Genomic DNA, 10,852 nt, shown 5'->3' with positions numbered 1-10,852 from the left:
AGACGAGGGTACTTCTAGTCTGCCCGAGCTCCATGGGGCCCCTCTCGCCCCTAGGCTCCCGGCCCAGGGTTCCAGGGTCGCGGATCCAGCCACCATGCGGAGTTCGGTTTGGGTACCGGGCCTGGCAGAAATCACGCCGGGATCGGTGAGCCCTCCTCGGCCGCGGCTTCGCGCAAAAACTCCCTTTCGCGGTTCTCTTCACTTCAACTTCCATGGACACGTTCCACACTTGGACCTACGACCAAGTGTGCCCGGGGAACAGTAACCCATGCCCGGGCAGCCTCAGCAAGTGCTCCCGCTGAGGTCAATTTGGAGGTTTGAGCTCCGACTTCCATGGCCATGTTCCTCACCGGGACCTACGACCAAGCGTGGCCGGGTTTCGAGCTCCAAACTCGGCTTGCACTTTGTGGCCAAGGGGGTCCCCTCCGCTCCGGGAAGGGCGCCCTCCAGCTGGCAGACGAGGTTACTTCTAGTCTGCCCGAGCTCCATGGGGCATTATTCCTCCCCGGGACTTGCCGCCAAGTCTGGCCGGGGGACAGTGACACTTGGCCGGGTAGGCGAAGTGGCTTCTCCCGCTGACTTGCCCCTTTGGAAGTAGGAGCTCTTACTTCCATGGGCATTATACCTCTCGAAGACTTAGAGCCAAGTGAGCTCCTACTTCCATGGGCATTATTCCTCCCCGGGACTTGCCGCCAAGTCTGGCCGGGGGACAGTGACACTTGGCCGGGTAGGCGAAGTGGCTTCTCCCGCTGACTTGCCCCTTTGGAAGTAGGAGCTCCTACTTCCATGGGCATTATTCCTCCCCGGGACTTGCCGCCAAGTCTGGCCGGGGGACAGTGACACTTGGCCGGGTAGGCGAAGTGGCTTCTCCCGCTGACTTGCCCCTTTGGAAGTAGGAGCTCCTACTTCCATGGGCATTATTCCTCCCCGGGACTTGCCGCCAAGTCTGGCCGGGGGACAGTGACACTTGGCCGGGTAGGCGAAGTGGCTTCTCCCGCTGACTTGCCCCTTTGGAAGTAGGAGCTCTTACTTCCATGGGCATTATACCTCTCGAAGACTTAGAGCCAAGTGAGCTCCTACTTCCATGGGCATTATTCCTCCCCGGGACTTGCCGCCAAGTCTGGCCGGGGGACAGTGACACTTGGCCGGGTAAGCGAAGTGGCTTCTCCCGCTGACTTGCCCCTTTGGAAGTAGGAGCTCCTACTTCCATGGGCATTATTCCTCCCCGGGACTTGCCGCCAAGTCTGGCCGGGGGACAGTGACACTTGGCCGGGTAGGCGAAGTGGCTTCTCCCGCTGACTTGCCCCTTTGGAAGTAGGAGCTCCTACTTCCATGGGCATTATTCCTCCCCGGGACCTACTGCCAAGTGTGGCCGGGGGACAGTGACTCTTGGCCGGATAGGCCAAGTGGCTTCTCCCGCTGACTTGCCCCTTTGGAAGTAGGAGCTCCTACTTCCATGGGCATTATTCCTCCCCGGGACCTACTGCCAAGTGTGGCCGGGGAACAGTGACTCTTGGCCGGATAGGCCAAGTGGCTTCTCCCGCTGACTTGCCCCTTTGGAAGTAGGAGCTCTTACTTCCATGGGCATTATTCCTCCCCGGGACCTACTGCCAAGTGTGGCCGGGGAACAGTGACTCTTGGCCGGATAGGCCAAGTGGCTTCTCCCGCTGACTTGCCCCTTTGGAAGTAGGAGCTCTTACTTCCATGGTCATTATTCCTCCCCGGGACCTACTGCCAAGTGTAGCCGGGGAACAGTGACTCTTTGCCGGATAGGCCAAGTGGCTTCTCCCGCTGACTTGCCCCTTTGGAAGTAGGAGCTCCTACTTCCATGGGCATTATTCCTCCCCGGGACCTACTGCCAAGTGTGGCCGGGGAACAGTGACTCTTGGCCGGATAGGCCAAGTGGCTTCTCCCGCTGACTTGCCCCTTTGGAAGTAGGAGCTCTTACTTCCATGGGCATTATTCCTCCCCGGGACCTACTGCCAAGTGTGGCCGGGGAACAGTGACTCTTGGCCGGATAGGCCAAGTGGCTTCTCCCGCTGACTTGCCCCTTTGGAAGTAGGAGCTCTTACTTCCATGGTCATTATTCCTCCCCGGGACCTACTGCCAAGTGTAGCCGGGGAACAGTGACTCTTGGCCGGATAGGCCAAGTGGCTTCTCCCGCTGACTTGCCCCTTTGGAAGTAGGAGCTCCTACTTCCATGGGCATTATTCCTCCCCGGGACCTACTGCCAAGTGTGGCCGGGGAACAGTGACTCTTGGCCGGATAGGCCAAGTGGCTTCTCCCGCTTACTTTCCCCTTTGGAAGTAGGAGCTCCTACTTCCATGGGCATTATTCCTCCCCGGGACCTACTGCCAAGTGTGGCCGGGGAACAGTGACTCTTGGCCGGATAGGCCAAGTGGCTTCTCCCGCTGACTTGACCCTTTGGAAGTAGGAGCTCCTACTTCCATGGGCATTATTCCTCCCCGGGACCTCCTGCCAAGTGTGGCCGGGGAACAGTGACTCTTGGCCGGATAGGCCAAGTTGCTTCTCCCGCTGACTTGCCCCTTTGGAAGTAGGAGCTCCTACTTCCATGGGCACTATACCTCTCGGGGACTTAGAGCCAAGTGTCTTCACCCTTTGGAGGTAGTAGCTCCTACTTCCATGGGCATTATTCCTCCCCGGGACCTCCTGCCAAGTGTGGCCGGGGAACAGTGACTCTTGTTCGGATAGGCCAAGTGGCTTCTCCCGCTGACTTGCCCCTTTGGAAGTAGGAGCTCCTACTTCCATGGGCATTATTCCTCCCCGGGACCTACTGCCAAGTGTAGCCGGGGAACAGTGACTCTTTGCCGGATAGGCCAAGTGGCTTCTCCCGCTGACTTGCCCCTTTGGAAGTAGGAGCTCCTACTTCCATGGGCATTATTCCTCCCCGGGACCTACTGCCAAGTGTGGCCGGGGAACAGTGACTCTTGGCCGGATAGGCCAAGTGGCTTCTCCCGCTGACTTGCCCCTTTGGAAGTAGGAGCTCTTACTTCCATGGGCATTATTCCTCCCCGGGACCTACTGCCAAGTGTGGCCGGGGAACAGTGACTCTTGGCCGGATAGGCCAAGTGGCTTCTCCCGCTGACTTGCCCCTTTGGAAGTAGGAGCTCTTACTTCCATGGTCATTATTCCTCCCCGGGACCTACTGCCAAGTGTAGCCGGGGAACAGTGACTCTTGGCCGGATAGGCCAAGTGGCTTCTCCCGCTGACTTGCCCCTATGGAAGTAGGAGCTCTTACTTCCATGGGCATTATTCCTCCCCGGGACCTACTGCCAAGTGTGGCCGGGGAACAGTGACTCTTGGCCGGATAGGCCAAGTGGCTTCTCCCGCTGACTTGCCCCTTTGGAAGTAGGAGCTCTTACTTCCATGGTCATTATTCCTCCCCGGGACCTACTGCCAAGTGTGGCCGGGGAACAGTGACATGTGGCCGGATAGGCCAAGTGGCTTCTCCCGCTGACTTGCCCCTTTGGAAGTAGGAGCTCTTACTTCCATGGGCATTATTCCTCCCCGGGACCTACTGCCAAGTGTTGCCGGGGGACAGTGACATGTGGCCGGATAGCCCAAGTGGCTTCTCCCGCTGACTTGCCCCTTTGGAAGTAGGAGCTCCTACTTCCATGGGCATTATTCCTCCCCGGGACCTCCTGCCAAGTGTGGCCGGGGAACAGTGACTCTTGGCCGGATAGGCCAAGTGGCTTCTCCCGCTGACTTGCCCCTTTGGAAGTAGGAGCTCCTACTTCCATGGGCATTATTCCTCCCCGGGACCTACTGCCAAGTGTGGCCGGGGAACAGTGACTCTTGGCCGGATAGGCCAAGTGGCTTCTCCCGCTTACTTTCCCCTTTGGAAGTAGGAGCTCCTACTTCCATGGGCATTATTCCTCCCCGGGACCTACTGCCAAGTGTGGCCGGGGAACAGTGACTCTTGGCCGGATAGGCCAAGTGGCTTCTCCCGCTGACTTGACCCTTTGGAAGTAGGAGCTCCTACTTCCATGGGCATTATTCCTCCCCGGGACCTCCTGCCAAGTGTGGCCGGGGAACAGTGACTCTTGGCCGGATAGGCCAAGTTGCTTCTCCCGCTGACTTGCCCCTTTGGAAGTAGGAGCTCCTACTTCCATGGGCACTATACCTCTCGGGGACTTAGAGCCAAGTGTCTTCACCCTTTGGAGGTAGTAGCTCCTACTTCCATGGGCATTATTCCTCCCCGGGACCTCCTGCCAAGTGTGGCCGGGGAACAGTGACTCTTGTTCGGATAGGCCAAGTGGCTTCTCCCGCTGACTTGCCCCTTTGGAAGTAGGAGCTCCTACTTCCATGGGCATTATTCCTCCCCGGGACCTACTGCCAAGTGTGGCCGGGGAACAGTGACTCTTGGCCGGATAGGCCAAGTGGCTTCTCCCGCTGACTTGACCCTTTGGAAGTAGGAGCTCCTACTTCCATGGGCATTATTCCTCCCCGGGACCTACTGCCAAGTGTGGCCGGGGAACAGTGACTCTTGCCTGGGTAGGCCAAGTGGCTTCTCCCGCTGACTTGCCCCTTTGGAAGTAGGAGCTCCTACTTCCATGGGCATTATTCCTCCCCGGGACCTACTGCCAAGAGTGGCCGGGGGACAGTGACATGTGGCCGGATAGGCCAAGTGGCTTCTCCCGCTGACTTGCCCCTTTGGAAGTAGGAGCTCCTACTTCCATGGGCATTATTCCTCCCCGGGACCTACTGCCAAGTGTGGCCGGGGAACAGTGACTCTTGGCCGGATATGCCAAGTGGCTTCTCCCGCTGACTTGCCCCTTTGGAAGTAGGAGCTCCTACTTCCATGGGCATTATTCCTCCCCGGGACCTACTGCCAAGTGTGGCCGGGGAACAGTGACTCTTGGCCGGATAGGCCAAGTGGCTTCTCCCGCTGACTTGACCCTTTGGAAGTAGGAGCTCCTACTTCCATGGGCATTATTCCTCCCCGGGACCTACTGCCAAGTGTGGCCGGGGAACAGTGACTCTTGCCTGGGTAGGCCAAGTGGCTTCTCCCGCTGATTAGCCCCTTTGGAAGTAGGAGCTCCTACTTCCATGGGCATTATTCCTCCCCGGGACCTACTGCCAAGAGTGGCCGGGGGACAGTGACATGTGGCCGGATAGGCCAAGTGGCTTCTCCCGCTGACTTGCCCCTTTGGAAGTAGGAGCTCCTACTTCCATGGGCATTATTCCTCCCCGGGACCTACTGCCAAGTGTGGCCGGGGAACAGTGACTCTTGGCCGGATATGCCAAGTGGCTTCTCCCGCTGACTTGCCCCTTTGGAAGTAGGAGCTCCTACTTCCATGGGCATTATTCCTCTCCGGGACCTACTGCCAAGTGTGGCCGGGGAACAGTGACTCTTGGCCGGATAGGCCAAGTGGCTTCTCCCGCTGACTTGCCCCTTTGGAAGTAGGAGCTCTTACTTCCATGGGCACTATACCTCTCGGGGACTTAGAGCCAAGTGTCTTCACTCTTTGGAGGTAGTAGCTCCTACTTCCATGGGCATTATTCCTCCCCGGGACCTACTGCCAAGTGTGGCCGGGGGACAGTGACATGTGGCCGGATAGGCCAAGTGGCTTCTCCCGCTGACTTGCCCCTTTGGAAGTAGGAGCTCTTACTTCCATGGGCATTATTCCTCCCCGGGACCTACAGCCAAGTGTGGCCGGGGAACAGTGACTCTTGGACGGATAGGCCAAGTGGCTGCTCCCGCTGACTTGCCCCTTTGGAAGTAGGAGCTCCTACTTCCATGGGCATTATTCCTCCCCGGGACCTACTGCCAAGTGTGGCCGGGGAACAGTGACTCTTGGCCGGATAGGCCAAGTGGCTGCTCCCGCTGACTTGCCCCTTTGGAAGTAGGAGCTCTTACTTCCATGGGCATTATTCCTCCCCGGGACCTACTGCCAAGTGTGGCCGGGGGACAGTGACATGTGGCCGGTTAGGCCAAGTGGCTTCTCCCGCTGACTTGCCCCTTTGGAAGTAGGAGCTCTTACTTCCATGGGCATTATTCCTCCCCGGGACCTACTGCCAAGTGTGGCCGGGGGACAGTGACATGTGGCCGGATAGCCCAAGTGGCTTCTCCCGCTGACTTGCCCCTTTGGAAGTAGGAGCTCCTACTTCCATGGGCATTATTCCTCCCCGGGACCTACTGCCAAGTGTGGCCGGGGAACAGTGACTCTTGGCCGGATAGGCCAAGTGGCTTCTCCCGCTGACTTGCCCCTTTGGAAGTAGGAGCTCTTACTCCCATGGGCAGTATACCTCTCGGGGACTTAGAGCCAAGTGTCTTCACCCTTTGGAGGTGGTAGCTCCTACTTCCATGGGCATTATTCCTCCCCGGGACCTACTGCCAAGTGTGGCCGGGGGACAGTGACTCTTGGCCGGATAGAACTAGTGGCTTCTCCCGCTGACTTGCCCCTTTGGAAGTAGGAGCTCCTACTTCCATGGGCATTATTCCTCCCCGGGACCTACAGCCAAGTGTGGCCGGGGAACAGTGACTCTTGGACGGATAGGCCAAGTGGCTGCTCCCGCTGACTTGCCCCTTTGGAAGTAGGAGCTCCTACTTCCATGGGCATTATTCCTCCCCGGGACCTACTGCCAAGTGTGGCCGGGGAACAGTGACTCTTGGCCGGATAGGCCAAGTGGCTGCTCCCGCTGACTTGCCCCTTTGGAAGTAGGAGCTCTTACTTCCATGGGCATTATTCCTCCCCGGGACCTACTGCCAAGTGTGGCCGGGGGACAGTGACATGTGGCCGGTTAGGCCAAGTGGCTTCTCCCGCTGACTTGCCCCTTTGGAAGTAGGAGCTCTTACTTCCATGGGCATTATTCCTCCCCGGGACCTACTGCCAAGTGTGGCCGGGGGACAGTGACATGTGGCCGGATAGCCCAAGTGGCTTCTCCCGCTGACTTGCCCCTTTGGAAGTAGGAGCTCCTACTTCCATGGGCATTATTCCTCCCCGGGACCTACTGCCAAGTGTGGCCGGGGAACAGTGACTCTTGGCCGGATAGGCCAAGTGGCTTCTCCCGCTGACTTGCCCCTTTGGAAGTAGGAGCTCTTACTCCCATGGGCAGTATACCTCTCGGGGACTTAGAGCCAAGTGTCTTCACCCTTTGGAGGTGGTAGCTCCTACTTCCATGGGCATTATTCCTCCCCGGGACCTACTGCCAAGTGTTGCCGGGGAACAGTGACTCTTGGCCGGATAGAACTAGTGGCTTCTCCCGCTGACTTGCCCCTTTGGAAGTAGGAGCTCCTACTTCCATGGGCATTATTCCTCCCCGGGACCTACAGCCAAGCTTGGCCGGGGGACAGTGACATGTGGCCGGATAGGCCAAGTGGCTTCTCCCGCTGACTTGCCCCTTTGGAAGTAGGAGCTCTTACTTCCATGGGCATTATTCCTCCCCGGGACCTACTGCCAAGTGTGGCCGGGGAACAGTGACTCTTGGCCGGATAGGCCAAGTGGCTTCTCCCGCTGACTTGCCCCTTTGGAGGTAGGAGCTCCTACTTCCATGGGCATTATTCCTCCCCGGGACCTACTGCCAAGTGTGGCCGGGGAACAGTGACTCTTGGCCGGGTAGGCCAAGTGGCTTCTCCCGCTGACTTGCCCCTTTGGAAGTAGGAGCTCCTAATTCCATGGGCATTATTCCTCCCCGGGACCTACTGCCAAGTGTGGCCGGGGAACAGTGACTCTTGGCCGGATAGGCCAAGTGGCTTCTCCCGCTGACTTGCCCCTTTGGAAGTAGGAGCTCCTACTTCCATGGGCATTATTCCTCCCCGGGACCTACTGCCAAGTGTAGCCGGGGAACAGTGACTCTTGGCCGGATAGAACTAGTGGCTTCTCCCGCTGACTTGCCCCTTTGGAAGTAGGAGCTCCTACTTCCATGGGCATTATTCCTCCCCGGGACCTACTGCCAAGAGTGGCCGGGGAACAGTGACTCTTGGCCGGATAGGCCAAGTGGCTTCTCCCGCTGACTTGCCCCTTTGGAAGTAGGAGCTCCTACTTCCATGGGCATTATTCCTCCCCGGGACCTACTGCCAAGTGTGGCCGGGGAACAGTGACTCTTGGCCGGATAGGCCAAGTGGCTTCTCCCGCCGACTTGCCCCTTTGGAAGTAGGAGCTCCCACTTCCATGGGCATTATTCCTCCCCGGGACATACTGCCAAGTGTGGCCGGGGAACAGTGACTCTTGGCCGGATAGTCCAAGTGGCTTCTCCCGCTGACTTGCCCCTTTGGAAGTAGGAGCTCCTACTTCCATGGGCATTATTCCTCCCCGGGACCTACAGCCAAGAGTGGCCGGGGGACAGTGACATGTGGCCGGATAGGCCAAGTGGCTTCTCCCGCTGACTTGCCCCTTTGGAAGTTGGAGCTCCTACTTCCATGGGCATTATTCCTCCCCGGGACCTACTGCCAAGTGTGGCCGGGGAACAGTGACTCTTGGCCGGATAGGCCAAGTGGCTTCTCCCGCTGACTTGCCCCTATGGAAGTAGGAGCTCTTACTTCCATGGGCATTATTCCTCCCCGGGACCTACTGCCAAGTGTGGCCGGGGAACAGTGACTCTTGGCCGGATAGGCCAAGTGGCTTCTCCCGCTGACTTGCCCCTTTGGAAGTAGGAGCTCTCACTTCCATGGGCAGTATACCTCTCGGGGACTTAGAGCCAAGTGTCTTCACCCTTTGGAGGTAGGAGCTCTTACTTCCATGGGCATTATTCCTCTCCGGGACCTACAGCCAAGTGTGGCCGGGGAACAGTGACACTTGGCCGGATAGGCCAAGTGGCTGCTCCCGCTGACTTGCCCCTATGGAAGTAGGAGCTCTTACTTCCATGGGCATTATTCCTCCCCGGGACCTACTGCCAAGTGTGGCCGGGGAACAGTGACTCTTGGCCGGGTAGGCCAAGTGGCTTCTCCCGCTGACTTGCCCCTTTGGAAGTAGGAGCTCTTACTCCCATGGGCAGTATACCTCTCGGGGACTTAGAGCCAAGTGTCTTCACCCTTTGGAGGTAGTAGCTCCTACTTCCATGGGCATTATTCCTCCCCGGGACCTACTGCCAAGTGTAGCCGGGGAACAGTGACTCTTGGCCGGATAGAACTAGTGGCTTCTCCCGCTGACTTGCCCCTTTGGAAGTAGGAGCTCCTACTTCCATGGGCATTATTCCTCCCCGGGACCTACTGCCAAGAGTGGCCGGGGAACAGTGACTCTTGGCCGGGTAGGCCAAGTGGCTTCTCCCGCTGACTTGCCCCTTTGGAAGTAGGAGCTCCTACTTCCATGGGCATTATTCCTCCCCGGGACCTACTGCCAAGTAAGGCCGGGGAACAGTGACTCTTGGCCGGATAGAACTAGTGGCTTCTTCCGCTGACTTGCCCCTTTGGAAGTAGGAGCTCCTACTTCCATGGGCATTATTCCTCCCCGGGACCTACAGCCAAGCTTGGCCGGGGGACAGTGACATGTGGCCGGATAGGCCAAGTGGCTTCTCCCGCTGACTTGCCCCTTTGGAGGTAGGAGCTCTTACTTCCATGGGCATTATTCCTCTCCGGGACCTACAGCCAAGTGTGGCCGGGGAACAGTGAAACTTGGCCGGATAGGCCAAGTGGCTGCTCCCGCTGACTTGCCCCTTAGGAAGTAGGAGCTCCTACTTCCATGGGCATTATTCCTCCCCGGGACCTATAGCCAAGTGTGGACGGGGGACAGTGACATGTGGCCGGATAGGCCGAGCGGCTTCTCCCGCTGACGTCATCGCTTTGGAAGTAGGAGCTCCTACTTCCATGGGCTTGTTCCTCCCCGGGACTTGCCGCCAAGTCTGGCCGGGGGACAGTGACATGTGGCCGGATAGGCCAACTGGCTGCTCCCGCTGAGCCCCTACTTCCATGGGCTTGTTCGTCCCCCGGGACTTGCCGCCAAGTCTGGCCGGGGAACAGTGACATGCCGCCGGATACGGCCGAGCGGCTGCTCCCGCTGACGTCATCGCTTTGGAAGTAGGAGCTCCTACTTCCATGGGCTTGTTCCTCCCCGGGACCTGCCGCCAAGTCTGGCCGGGGGACAGTGACATGTGGCCGGATAGGCCAACTGGCTGCTCCCGCTGAGCCCCTACTTCCATGGGCTTGTTCGTCCCCCGGGACTTGCCGCCAAGTCTGGCCGGGGAACAGTGACATGCCGCCGGATACGGCCGAGCGGCTGCTCCCGCTGACGTCATCGCTTTGGAAGTAGGAGCTCCTACTTCCATGGGCTTGTTCCTCCCCGGGACCTGCCGCCAAGTCTGGCCGGGGGACAGTGACATGTGGCCGGATAGGCCAACTGGCTGCTCCCGCTGAGCCCCTACTTCCATGGGCTTGTTCGTCCCCCGGGACTTGCCGCCAAGTCTGGCCGGGGAACAGTGACATGCCGCCGGATACGGCCGAGCGGCTGCTCCCGCTGACGTCATCGCTTTGGAAGTAGGAGCTCCTACTTCCATGGGCTTGTTCCTCCCCGGGACTTGCCGCCAAGTCTGGCCGGGGGACAGTGACATGTGGCCGGATAGGCCAACTGGCTGCTCCCGCTGAGCCCCTACTTCCATGGGCTTGTTCGTCCCCGGGACTTGCCGCCAAGTCTGGCCGGGGAACAGTGACATGCCGCCGGATACGGCCGAGCGGCTGCTCCCGCTGACGTCATCACTTTGGAAGTCGGAGCTCCTACTTCCATGGGCTTGTTCCTCCCCGGGACTTGCCGCCAAGTCTGGCCGGGGGACAGTGACATGTGGCCGGATAGGCCAACTGGCTGCTCCCGCTGAGCCCCTACTTCCATGGGCTTGTTCGTCCCCGGGACTTGCCGCCAAGTCTGGCCGGGGAACAGTGACATGCCGCCGGATACGGCCG

This window comes from Engystomops pustulosus, unplaced genomic scaffold (assembly GCF_040894005.1).
Source record: "Engystomops pustulosus unplaced genomic scaffold, aEngPut4.maternal MAT_SCAFFOLD_171, whole genome shotgun sequence".
NCBI lineage: Eukaryota > Metazoa > Chordata > Amphibia > Anura > Leptodactylidae > Engystomops > Engystomops pustulosus.
Note: the sequence above shows the minus strand (reverse complement) of the source record.